We start from the raw sequence: 12298 nt of genomic DNA, 5'->3' as shown, positions 1-12298 counted from the left end.
TCTTCTCCTTGTTCTTCTAGATGCGCCTTCATGCGAATTTTCCAAAAATCAAAGTATTCACCACAGAATAATGGAGGCTTGTTATTGCTGCCACCATCTCTGAATACGGGATTTGCGGAAGCCATTATAGACTTGTTACCACGATAAATCTCTAAGGCATCTTGAAGGCGTAATTAATGAAAGGGTCTTGTGAATTTAGGGTGTATACCCCATCAAAGGGTAGAGATGTACCTGAGATAAGCAAGAGTTGAGAAAAACGTAAGTTATCAAGGGATGAGGCCGACAGAGGAAGCACGTTTGGTCGAAAGGCCATTCCGTCGACTGAAATGAAGCTTGGGACTTAAGGAATTTTGGATCGTGCCAAACACATAGAAGACAGCGTCGCCCTAAATACCTGGGCGGGAGAAATTTGAAATTGGAAAATGACTAGCCGTTACAAGAAGAATAAAGCGCCAGAATATGGAGCAATTTTTAGAACATGGATAAAGCAGTTTACAGATCGTGTGGCACGACGTCTGCTAGTTTCTAGGAGTTTTCGCATGTAGGCAGTTTCTTTAGTTTAGTATAAATAGGATATCCCACGAGGGGCTAGAGGTGTTCACCTTGTACTAAAAAATCACTTGTAAGAAACTTCTCATTCCCAGCGCGAGGAAGCAAGAGTTTTTAAGAGTGCTATGTACGTGAATCACCATATTTATTTCAATGCAACTTCCTTACTTTTCAATTGTTCCCGTTGAACATTTTATTTTAATTTCATTTACTTTTGAGTTATCACTTTACATTGTCGTCTACGCTGTCGACACTGATTCTATTACGATAATAGAGTTCACCAAAAGCGTGTTCGTCGTGTACGTCTTTTGAATGTTGTAGTGTTGTATGTCACGAGTTACCCATAGGCTATAGCATCGTTTAAACCTTTCGTGTGGAAAAAACTTGCGCTTGTTCAATACTTTGTCAGGAGCCGTTCCTCACAAAGTTGTTCCGTTGAATTGAATAAGTCACACTTGTACTAGCACATGTCCTAGGATCAACTGGTCGATCCTGCAAGTAACTCTTAAGTTTCAAGCCCTAGGGAGGACCAGCGGTTGTTTACCAATTTCCACAGTAAACAAAATGGCACGCCCAGTGGGACGGTGCTCGTGCAGTTGCGAAATTGCATGAAACTTAGAAGTGGCAAACTATATAGTAAGCCACGAGAAACTTTGAAAATGTCAAATTCCAATATAGATGAAGTGCCACAAGGGACTCTATCTACTACAGAAACAGTGATTTCACATGTTGCCACTTTGCCGCCGATGACAAGTGCAACCCCAACGATGTCGACTACGGGTGCGGTTGGAACATCAACTCTTCTACCTCCACCGGGGGGTTCAGGATCAACGATAACGAAGTTCAGACCTTATGTGCCTCACTTTGGCACCACATATCCTCTTTATGGAATGTCATATTCCTTAATGCCAGGATATCAGTCGACATCAAGTGCGGCATTGTTTTCAGACAACGCTCCAAACAGGAATCCCTCCTTGCAAGGATCAGCGCAAGGAGGCAATGTTAGGAATAATACTCAGAACAGAACCATGCCGCTGTCGAACACTTCAATAGCGATGTTGAGGCAGAAAATGGACGATAGTAACCATGAGTTGGTTAATATGTTAACCAATCAAATGGGTACGGTTTTCAATCCAGTGATACAGGAATCTGCTGAAACGAATAGGCAGGTGGCGAATTAATTGATGCGCTTGTGTAATTTTCTGGGGGCACCGGCTCGATAGATGGCACAAGTGGCTAGGCAAATTGTTCCTGTCCAGATGGATATAGGGGCAGTGGAAGATGAGACAGTCTACGAGGGACAAATCCTTAGACCCCAACAAAATCAAGGCGTTGAATCAGGAGTAGCAGGACGTAACCATATGGTATTGGTTAACCGACACCAAGATGTTGATCAAATTGTCGATCAACATCGACAAGAAGACTTAGCAGTAGAAAATAATTTGATAACTATTGTCGAAAGGATTATGGATAGAAATGGTATGGGTGCCACATTGCAATGGTCACTATACGCCTCCCCGTTGGCTGAATTTATTCTCCAAGCCGAGGCACCTAGGGGAATGAAAGTGCCTAAGTACACTAAGTTTGGGGGAGAATCTGGTGAATCGACAATAGAGCATGTTGCCAGATATCTAACAGAGTTAGGAGATTTAGCTCATAATGAGTGTTTGAGAGTAAAAAACTTTCCCTCCTCTCTGACTAAGGTTGTCTTCACATGGTTCACTTCTTTGGCCTCAAGTTCAATCGATTCGTAGGCCAAATTAGAAAAGAAGTTCCATGAACAGTTTTACGAAGGACACTCCAAAATTAGTTTGGCAGAATTTTCTAGTATCAAGAGAAGGTTTGCTGAGAGCATCGACGATTATCTGAATCGATTTAGATCATTAAAGGCCAGGTGCTTTACGCAAGTGCCAGAACATGAACTTGTTCAGATGGCTGCAGGGGGGTTAGATTATTCCATTAGGAAGAAAATAGACCCAACTTTTGTGAAAAGTATGTCACAATTGGTTGATAGAGTCCGACATCTCGAACGGCTAAGGTTAGAAAAGGTTAGACACAATAAGGCTAAGAGATAAAAAGTAGCGTTTGGCGACTATGACACGACAGACCCAATATATGAGGCTGATTATGCCTCATCGACCGAATTAGAAATTGACGTGGCTGAGTTAAAGCCAGGATATGCCTATGAGTGTCGATCATTACTTTCTGCGCAAGGAAAGAATCCTGTCGAAAACAATCCAAAATTCCCTTCGAAAACTTATACTTTTGATGTGACAAAGTGTGAGGAAATTTTTGATCTGTTGGTCAAAGATGGTCAAATGGTGGTGCCACCTGGTACTAAAATACCACCATTAGAACAAAGACAGAAAAAAGGATTTTGTAAGTATCATAACTATCTTGGTCATAATACCTCTAATTGTTACCTTTTCAGGGACCTGGTTCAGAAAGCGATTCAAGAAGGCAGGCTGAAATTTGTTGGCCGCAGAATGAAGATCGCCGCTAACCCTCTCCACCAGGAGGAAGCTCTATTCGTGGAGCCAGTCGATATCAACATGGTCGAGATCACCGAATACGATGAGGCCGGCATGCTGGAGCAAACTGGTGAAAGCCCGGATATCGACATAGATGAAGTTTACCCAAGGACTGATGAAGACTTGGTAGATTTCCTGTATCGCTGCAAGAATAAGGGTTCACAAGTTTGCCTATGCCCTAGATGTGGTGCTGTCACCGACAAAATAGCCGCGGAAAATTTCCAGAAACTGCAGTTGGGCAAGAGCAAAAGAAACAGGCCGAACAGAGAGCGTCAGAATGAAAGGGGCTCAAAAAAGGCTATGGAAAATGCTCAAGCGAGGCCTAGGAGCTTCGTACCGTCGGCAAGTATCCCTAGAGGCACTTGGGTCAAGCCTCAAGAAAAGCAAGAAACCCCACAAGGGGTTGCTGCTGCTAAAGGAGGTCTAGCAATTAATTACAGGCGTGAGTTCAAGTCTGAAAAAAGGACTCATGTCTCTGAAAATTATTTGGGGAAGAATCTCATGTCGAGGACTCAATGGAGACGCTTTCAGAGGTGTAAGCAGGCCGAGAGAGAGGCTTCTAGAGGAATAGCTGGAAGAGGCATGGCCAGTGGGGCGAATGCTGGAAAGAAGGTTGTTATGAAGGTCGACACAGCAGCAAAAGAACGGATCCGAGAGTATGTCCGTCGACCAATTGAGAAATGTTCTGATGAAGTTACTGATGACTTCAATTCAGAATCTGAAGCAAGTCTGGACATCTTGGCCAACATGGTGTCAATTCTACCACAAGAATATAATTGTATGACTGAAGTGGAGGAGTCGGTAGATGATGCTGACGCTGAAGAAATGGCTTTACACCAGCCAAGATGCTATTTTGTGTTAAACGATGGTTCTGCTGAAAGCCAAGAAGCAGTTTTCGAAAGGCCCACGATGACTATGAAAAATCATTTGAAACTGTTGCTGATTAGGGCCAAAGTGGAAGGCGTAACTATCAACATCATGCCACACCATATTCTGAGGAAGATTGGCAAGTATGATACTGACATCAGATCCAACAACGTGGTCTTGTCTGACTACGGGGGAAAAACGAAAAGCACCATGGGTGTGATTATGGTGAATATCACGGTTGGTTCAATAACTAAATCGACATTGTTTATGGTGATAAATGCTAGGCCAAGTTACAACTTGTTATTTGGTAGAGAATGGCTCCATGGTGTCGGAGTCGTACCATCTTCAGCACATCAAAGATTGGTGATTTGGAGAGAAGATGGAGTGGTCGAAAATATCGAAGCTGACCAAGGATACTTCATGGTTGACGTAAATAATGTCGGCAAGAAGGAATTCGAGAGAAAGCTGGCCAACATTTCTCCTTGTTTTCCAGCCGAGGATGTGTATGCTAATCTGAGTGAAGCTTTTGTTTCTCTAACTCTACACGAGACTCATGGCTTCATTTGGGATGTGGAACGTTTGGATGATCCACCCTATGCAGATATCCGGCCGATAGGCTGGGGAGATGTCACTGATGATGACCGAGCTAGAAGCTCTAAAAAGGATTTCGGCATATGTTGCCGAGAACAAAATAAAATCGGCTCTAGAGGCTGAAGAAAACATGGTTGTCGAAGCCTATGTGTTAAAGAAAGAAGGTAATTTGGCTATTGAGCCAGAACTCCCAGATAAGCCAGTTTTGGCTAAAGGAAACATCAACATGCAGCGTTTGGACTGTATTTATGACGATGAACCTTTAGGGTTTGAAAAAGACCCAAAGGCACCAGAGAAAATGCGACCAAAAGACCCCTTGGAGGAAGTCGACCTTGGCGAAAATGGCGAAAAAAGGCCAACATACATCAGCGCTAACATCGACAAAGAACTAAAATCTGAGGTAATATCCTTACTTAAAGAATTTAGAGATTGTTTTGCTTGGGATTATAACGAAATGCCTAGTTTAAGTAGGGATTTGGTCGAACTAAAGCTGTCAATAAAAACTGGAAGAAAACCAGTAAAGCAGACGCCTAGGCGTTTCGCACCAGAAATCATGGCAAAGATAAAAGCGGAAGTAGAAAGGCTCCTAAAAAGCAAGTTTATACAAACTGCAAGGTATGTCGAATGGTTGGCCAATATTGTGCCAGTAATTAAGAAAAATGGGTCTTTAAGAGTATGTATTGACTTTAGAGATCTAAATGTTGCTACCCCCAAAGATGAGTATGCCATGCCTGTAGTGGAAATGCTGGTCGATTCGGCCGCTGGTTTTGAATATTTAAGTATGTTAGATGGTTATGCTGGATATAACCAAATTTTTATTGCAGAAGAAGATTTGCCGAAGACGGCGTTTCGATGCCCAGGAGCCTTGGGAACATATGAGTGGGTTGTCATGCCATTCGGCATGAAAAATGCCGGAGCAACATATCATAGGGTAATGAACTCAATGTTCCATGATTTTATTGAAGATTTCATGCAAGTATACATTGATGATATTGTGATAAAATCAAATGGTCGGCATACTCATGTCGAACATCTCCGAAAGGCCTTTTTAAGGATGAGGAAATGTAGATTAAAAATGAAACCATCGAAGTGTGCTTTTTTTGTGCAGGCAGGCGATTTCCTTGGCTTTGTGGTGCATAAAAAAGGTATTGAAGTAAACCAAAGCAAAACAAAAGCCATTATAGACGTCAAGCCTCTGTCAACCAAAATGGAACTACAATCTTCGTTGGGCAAAATAAATTTTCTTAGAAGATTTATATCAAATTTAAGTGGCAAAACAAAAGCCTTTTCACCACTACTTCGACTGAAGAATGGGGATTTTAAGTGGAAAGAAGAGCACCAAGAGGCTTTTGACAAAATCAAATAGTATTTGACTAAGCCTCCAGTACTGGCCCCTCATGTTAGGAATAGGCCAATGAGGTTGTATACTGTAGCCTCAGAATCGACTATAGGAAGTATGTTAGTCCAAGAGGATGAAAAATGTGTCGAAAGACCTGTGTATTACCTTAGTCAAATACTTAATGATCCTGAAACTAGGTATAGTGATATAGAAAAACTATGTCTATGCCTGTATTTCACTTGTATGAAACTAAAGCAATATATTAAGCCTGTTGATGTGTACGTATCTTCTCACTTTGGTATTATTAAGCACATGTTATCTAAACCAATTTTGCATAGTCGAATTGGTAAATGGGCTTTGGCGTTAACTGAGTACTCTCTGACATATGTGCCCTTGAAAGCAATGAAAGGGCAAGTGGTGGAAGATTTCCTTGTTGACCATTCAATGGTCGAAATGGCACAAAATTACGTAGACATAGTGCCATGGAGATTATACTTCGACGGTTCAATGCATAAGCATGGATCTGGGATAGGAGGAGTCATAATTTCTCCAGATGGAATTCCAGCAGAGTTCAAATATAAAATTGAAGGGGTATGCACAAATAATGAAGCAGAATATGAGTCGTTGATTACAGGACTTGAACTACTGCTAGAATTGGGGGCAAGGAATGTCGAAATTATGGGAGACTCTGAGTTAGTGATTAAGCAGGTATCAAAACAATACAGGTGTGTTAAAGAAAATTTAATCATGTATTTTGTGGTTACCATCAGATTACTTAAGAGGTTTGAGCAAGTCAACCTCCAGCATATACCACGGAAAGAGAACCAGAGAGCAAATAATTTGGCGCAAGAGGCTTCAGGGTACAAAGCGTCAAAAGACCAGGATGAAGAGGTCCAAGTAAGAGAGAAAGTATGAGCGACATTGTTATCACCATCAGATTTGTCAATCATAAAGTTGGGAGTTGTAGATAAATATCATTTTGAAATTTTGACCGTCGACGACGAGGGAGAAAGTGATTAGCATAAACCGCTAGTCGACTATTTACGTAATCCTATAGGGTCGACTATTTACGTAATCCTATAGGGTCGACAGATTGAAAGGTAAAATATAGGGCCCTTAGCTACGTCTTGGTGAATGATGAACTATTCAAAAAGACAGTTGAAGGAGTTCTACTAAAATGCCTAGGAGAAAGCGAGGCATATGTGGATGTGTCTAGTGTACATAGTGGAGCGTGTGGGGCGCGTCAAGCGGGTTTGAAGATGAAATGGCTCTTGATGCGCTCAGGAGTTTATTGGCCTTCAATGTTGAAAGATTTCATTGAATTTGCTAAAAGCTGTCAGGAATGCCAATTGCATGGAGGCATACAGCATGTGTCTGCAAGCGAGTTGCATACAATTGTGAAGCCCTGGCCTTTTCGAGGCTGGGCACTGGATGTTATCGGAGAAATAAAACCAGCCTCGTCGAAACAACAAAGGTATGTTTTGGTCGGTATCGACTATTTCACAAAATGGGTCGAAGTCGTAGCATTAACAAATGTAGACCAAGAGGTTGTGATAGATTTTGTCCAAAGTCATATCATCTGCAGATTTGGCATCCCAGAAACAATCACAACCGACCAAGGGTCAGTTTTTACTGGTTGAAAAGTGAAAGATTTTGCAAAAGAAATGGGAATCAAATTACTGACGTCTACCCCCTATTACGCACAGGCGAATGGCCAAGTCGAAGCGGCCAATAAGGTGATCATCAGCCTAATAAATAAAAATATAGGCGAGAAGCCAAGAAATTGGCATAAGACGCTAGATGAAGCTTTGTGGGCATGTCGAACGTCACCAAAAGAAGCAACTGGAACAACTCCATTTCGACTGGTATATGGGCACGATGCAGTGTTACCAGTAGAGATTCAGGTTCAGGAAGTCAGAACCCAAAGGCAATATGAAATACCTTCTGAAGATTATTGGAGCATGATGACAGACGAACTGGTCGATTTAGATGAGGAGAGAATGTTAGCCTTAGATTCACTGCAAAGGTAGAAAGAGAAAGTTGCCAGAGCCTACGATAAAAAGGTGAAAGGAAAAATGTTCGCTGTCGACGGTCTAGTTTGGAGAGTGATCTTGCCTATGGATAGAAATGAAGAGTTTTGGGTAAATGGTCCCCTAATTGGGAAGGACCGTTTAAGGTTTTGCAGGTTTTCTCAAATAACACCTACGAGGTCGAAGAGTTGGCACCAGATAGGCGGATCTTGAGGGTAAATGAAAAATACTTGGAGAAGTATAGGCCTCTCTTTCAAGAGGTTAAGATTTTGTCAGACTAAATGATTGTCGAATAAACTAGGTTGGAGAAAATTATGTTTGAAACCAGCTATAAAGGGCACAGAAAATAAATATACACAACGCTAAAGTAAAATAATAACATAAAAATTGGCAAAAAGCCATTGTTCAAAGTGTTACATTAAAATAAAGTCGGTCAGAGTTGGCCGAATCTAGAGCGAAAGGATTGAAGCTCAAAGTTGTAGTGGAGAGATGTAGGTTCCAAGGTGTCAGCCTGGACTTTAAGCTGTTCAAGCTTCTTCTCAACAGTGGAAAGCTCTTCAGCTACCGCTAAGGCATCACCATTGGTCTGCTCCACAGTGGCTTGGGCAGGTTTCATGACTTCATCGATAAAGCGCGACTCCTCCTTAGTGATTGACTCCAACTCATTCTCCAAAGCAGCAATTTGACGCCGAAGGGCATCAATTTGCTGGCGTATCTCAACAGCCCTTGTGTGTTTGGAGGCCAGCTCTTTTTTCTTCTCCTCAATAGTCCCCAAAAATTTGGTGACCTCTGCGTCGGCATTCATCACCAATTCCCACTTTTCCTTCACAAAGGCCTCAGTAGATACAATATGGCGTTCATTTTCCCTAACGATGTCGAGATGGCGCAACATGGGAACCAGAAGTTGTTCTAAAGCGGTCGTTGCACGCTTAGCATATTCTGAGAGCTGAAGATCTTTAAGTTGGGCAAGCACGTGCAAGATCTCTGGGCCGACGGCAGGTTCATGCATGAGCACAAAAGGGAGGTCCGGATTCAAGGCGTGAAAGCGAACCTTGTCCATTAAAGCCTTGGTCTTCGTCGCCTCAGAACCCATTTTTCCAGAGTGATGAAGTTGCTCAGAGTCAGAAGAAGCATCACGCGATCTCACTAGGTTACGAAGCCTAGCAATTGCTTCTAGGGCAGAAGGCTTTATCTCCACCCCCTGGAAAGATGAAGGGGAAGCAGCTGACAGAGGAGTAGTTTGAGAAGGTGGATTTTTAGTGGTATCGACATCCACTGGTCCCCTTGAATCCTGCAAAGGCAAGGAAGCTGAAGAAAGACTAGAGTCAAAACTAGTCGAACTGGAATCCGTGTACGTTGTAGGACTAGTGACTGAGTCAGAGTCACTATCACTAATCTGGATAGGGAAGCCAATGAACTCACCAGTAGTGTCGACAGATTGTAATGGGTGAGTTGGAGAAGAAGTCGACGACGAAGGAGTATAGTCGGCGACAGGGTGAGATGGCTCAGCAGAAGCATCAGCCTGTTGTAAGGAAAAAGATGTTTGTAAGAGAAGGCCGGTAATCCAAGGGAAAAGACAGTAAAACAAGTGAATGGAAGTGCTAGTCGACTTCGAAGCCCCCACAACTAGATCAGGGGCTTTGTTAAGAATGGAAGTGTCGACCACAATAGTGTCGACATCTAAAGCAGGAGCCTCTGGAGTGAGCACTTTATGGTGTCTCTTTTTCTTGGGATCACCACTCCTAGAGGAAGAATCGTGCTTCTTCCTTTGTGGCCCTAATGGCCTTTGGATTTGTGGGAGTGCTGAGAAGATGGCTGGGAAATAGGCTGAAGACATGAAGAGAGGTTACAAGTAGATATTCTAGTCAGAAGATCAGACAAGCCGACAAGAAGTACCTCAGATCCTGTGGCGGCAGAGCGTTTGTGTTTTTTGGATTTTTTTGGAGTGAGAGGAGACAGTTGGGTCTGTCGAACGTGGTTGACCCTGCACATAAGTAAGAAGTTAGAGACCACGTAGTGTTTCCCTTAAAAAATCACAAGGATGAGTGAGACCGCTTCATATAGGTGTATACCGAAGAACTGGGTTTTTTCAAAACTTGAGCAATAGGGCGCTCATCATCATCATAGGATTTCTCAAGAGCAGCCTGCAAGAGGGGAAATGACGGTTAAGAATAAAAAACCGAGGCAAAAGAAAACGGCAAGTCAGCCAGAGTCGAACCTGAGTCTCTTGTGTCGAAAGGGTGGGTTCGTCGGCAGGAGCGTGATCCACAAGGTCTAGAGGGATCGCTGTAAAGAAACATAGAAAATATAAGTGAGCGGTGAAATCCAACTGAAATGAGGTGTTAACTTTCCAGAGAAGTGTTACCAAGTTGTGTGGATTCGAACACGCTAACATATTGAGGATCAATATGAAGTGGCCCTGAGTAGTGGGGCAGATAATGCTTCGTCGGTACCACTCTGTCGACCTTTTTCTTATAAGCATTTTGTATGTGTGAAACAGGATAATAAAACCACTCTGGAACCAAATTTCCAAAGGCCAAAGCCAATGGGCTAGATGGCAAAGGAGGGAACTTGATGTTTCCAAAATGAAGGGCGTAAAGATACTTGTCTTTCGCGTAACCAGGGATTTTAAGTTTTGGGAGCCTGTCGGTTACCTTCTCCCTTAATTCGGCTGCGGCCTCAAAGATGGTCCAACGAAGATTATCAGGTCGATACACAACTTGGAAATAATTCTGAAAAACGCGAATTTGTTTGACATGGAGAGCCTTACACTTGGTCGATTTTGCCTGCAAATAAACAAAAGCCTGAGTTAGTTCAGATAAGTTGGCCTCAGGAGCGCCAATATAAACAGCTAGATACGACTGCCACCAATCATCAAACTTTTTGGTGCAGAAGAAGGCTGGTCGAAAGGGAGTGGAATGAAGCTTTGGTCAGTTTTCCCAAAGAATCTCAAGATCTTCTTGAATCACACTCTAGGGTTGGTCACAAAGGATGTTGGTGAGCAAGTCAGGAGAAGAGTACAAAGATTTGGGAATAAGTTGACAAAGGCCAAATTTCCTGGCTACCAGGTTAGGTTGGTAAGCAACTAAGCCAGGGTTGCTGCCGGAGGTTATAGCCGACAGAAATCGAGGGACCAGAAGATGTCTCCAGATAAGGAGGGTTTCATTTTTATGTTCGTCTTCAGTTGGAGGAAAAGCCCTGGTGAACCATTCGGGACCTTCGGTTCGACAGCTGAAAGGGGCCATGGAAGGATGAAAGTCGGCCTGGGTCAGCAGGATGTTGAACAAGAGGCGAAACACCTTGAGGTCAGGGAAGGTTTTGTCGATGGGCGTCAGAGGGATCAATCGCTTCCAAATGAGGTATCGTTCGTCTGGGGGACACGTAACCCTTCTCATCCCATAGGGGGCTATGTCTTTGGAGAAAGTGGCATTGAGCCACAACTGTAAGAACCAAAAAGGTTCATGGACCAACACATTTTTCTTCTTTGAATTCTCAGGGTCAAAGAGTTTAATTTGACAAACGACTTCAGACAGAGATTCATAAAGAGAAGCTAAAATTAATTGGCCCAGGGCGATGTCGCGCTCTTGGTGCAGCTGGGTTGCTAGGAGAGCAAAATGTTTGGCTATCTGCATGGATCTGGAGCAGAAAACAAAGCGAGACAACCAAAGAGTTAGGAAAGCCACATGTTCTTCGTCGGTCACAGGACCTGAAGAGGTGGCGTGGTGATCAATGAAGTTGTTGTACTTCGACTTGCGAGAGTCACCAACGTCAAACCGCAGAGAGATTGGTGCTACGGCTTCACATTCGAAGACTTCGCCAGTCGGTTTTAAGCCAGTGATGGCAGCAATATCCAAGAGTGTCGGCGTAATCATGCCACACTTGGTATGGAAAGAATTGGTCGAACTATCCCAAAATTGGAGGGCAGCCAGTAACATGCCACAAGATTGGGGAGGGCCACAACGGGTAATCTGTAGAAGGGTGTAGATACCTGTTCTTTTCCAATGGTCGGTTTTATTTGTTTCCAATCGATCCATCCAGGCGCAAAACTTAGGACAGTTCTTGGGAGGAGAAGTCCTAAAATTTCTGTCAACATAACAAAGGGAAAAAGGCTTTTGGGCAAAAATCACGGGTTCAGAGAGATGACTGGTGGGGAAAAGGGAATTTGTTATGGTTATCTCAGGGCGGCGATTTTCTGGAAGAGGACCTAAAAACGCTAAAGGTTCGTCAGCCAAGGAGAAAGGGATCAATACCTGAGAACGCCAGATTTTTTCCTTCTCTTCTGCAAATGGAGGCTCAGGAACGTACTCCTTACCATCAATGGTGAGAGGATGCGTGAGTTTAGCAGCGAAGGGAAATGCTTTACTTTTACTTGAGCTAGCCATGGAAGAAGT

This window comes from Lathyrus oleraceus, chromosome 5 (assembly GCF_024323335.1).
Source record: "Lathyrus oleraceus cultivar Zhongwan6 chromosome 5, CAAS_Psat_ZW6_1.0, whole genome shotgun sequence".
In the NCBI taxonomy this organism is placed as follows: Eukaryota; Viridiplantae; Streptophyta; class Magnoliopsida; order Fabales; family Fabaceae; genus Lathyrus; species Lathyrus oleraceus.
Note: the sequence above shows the minus strand (reverse complement) of the source record.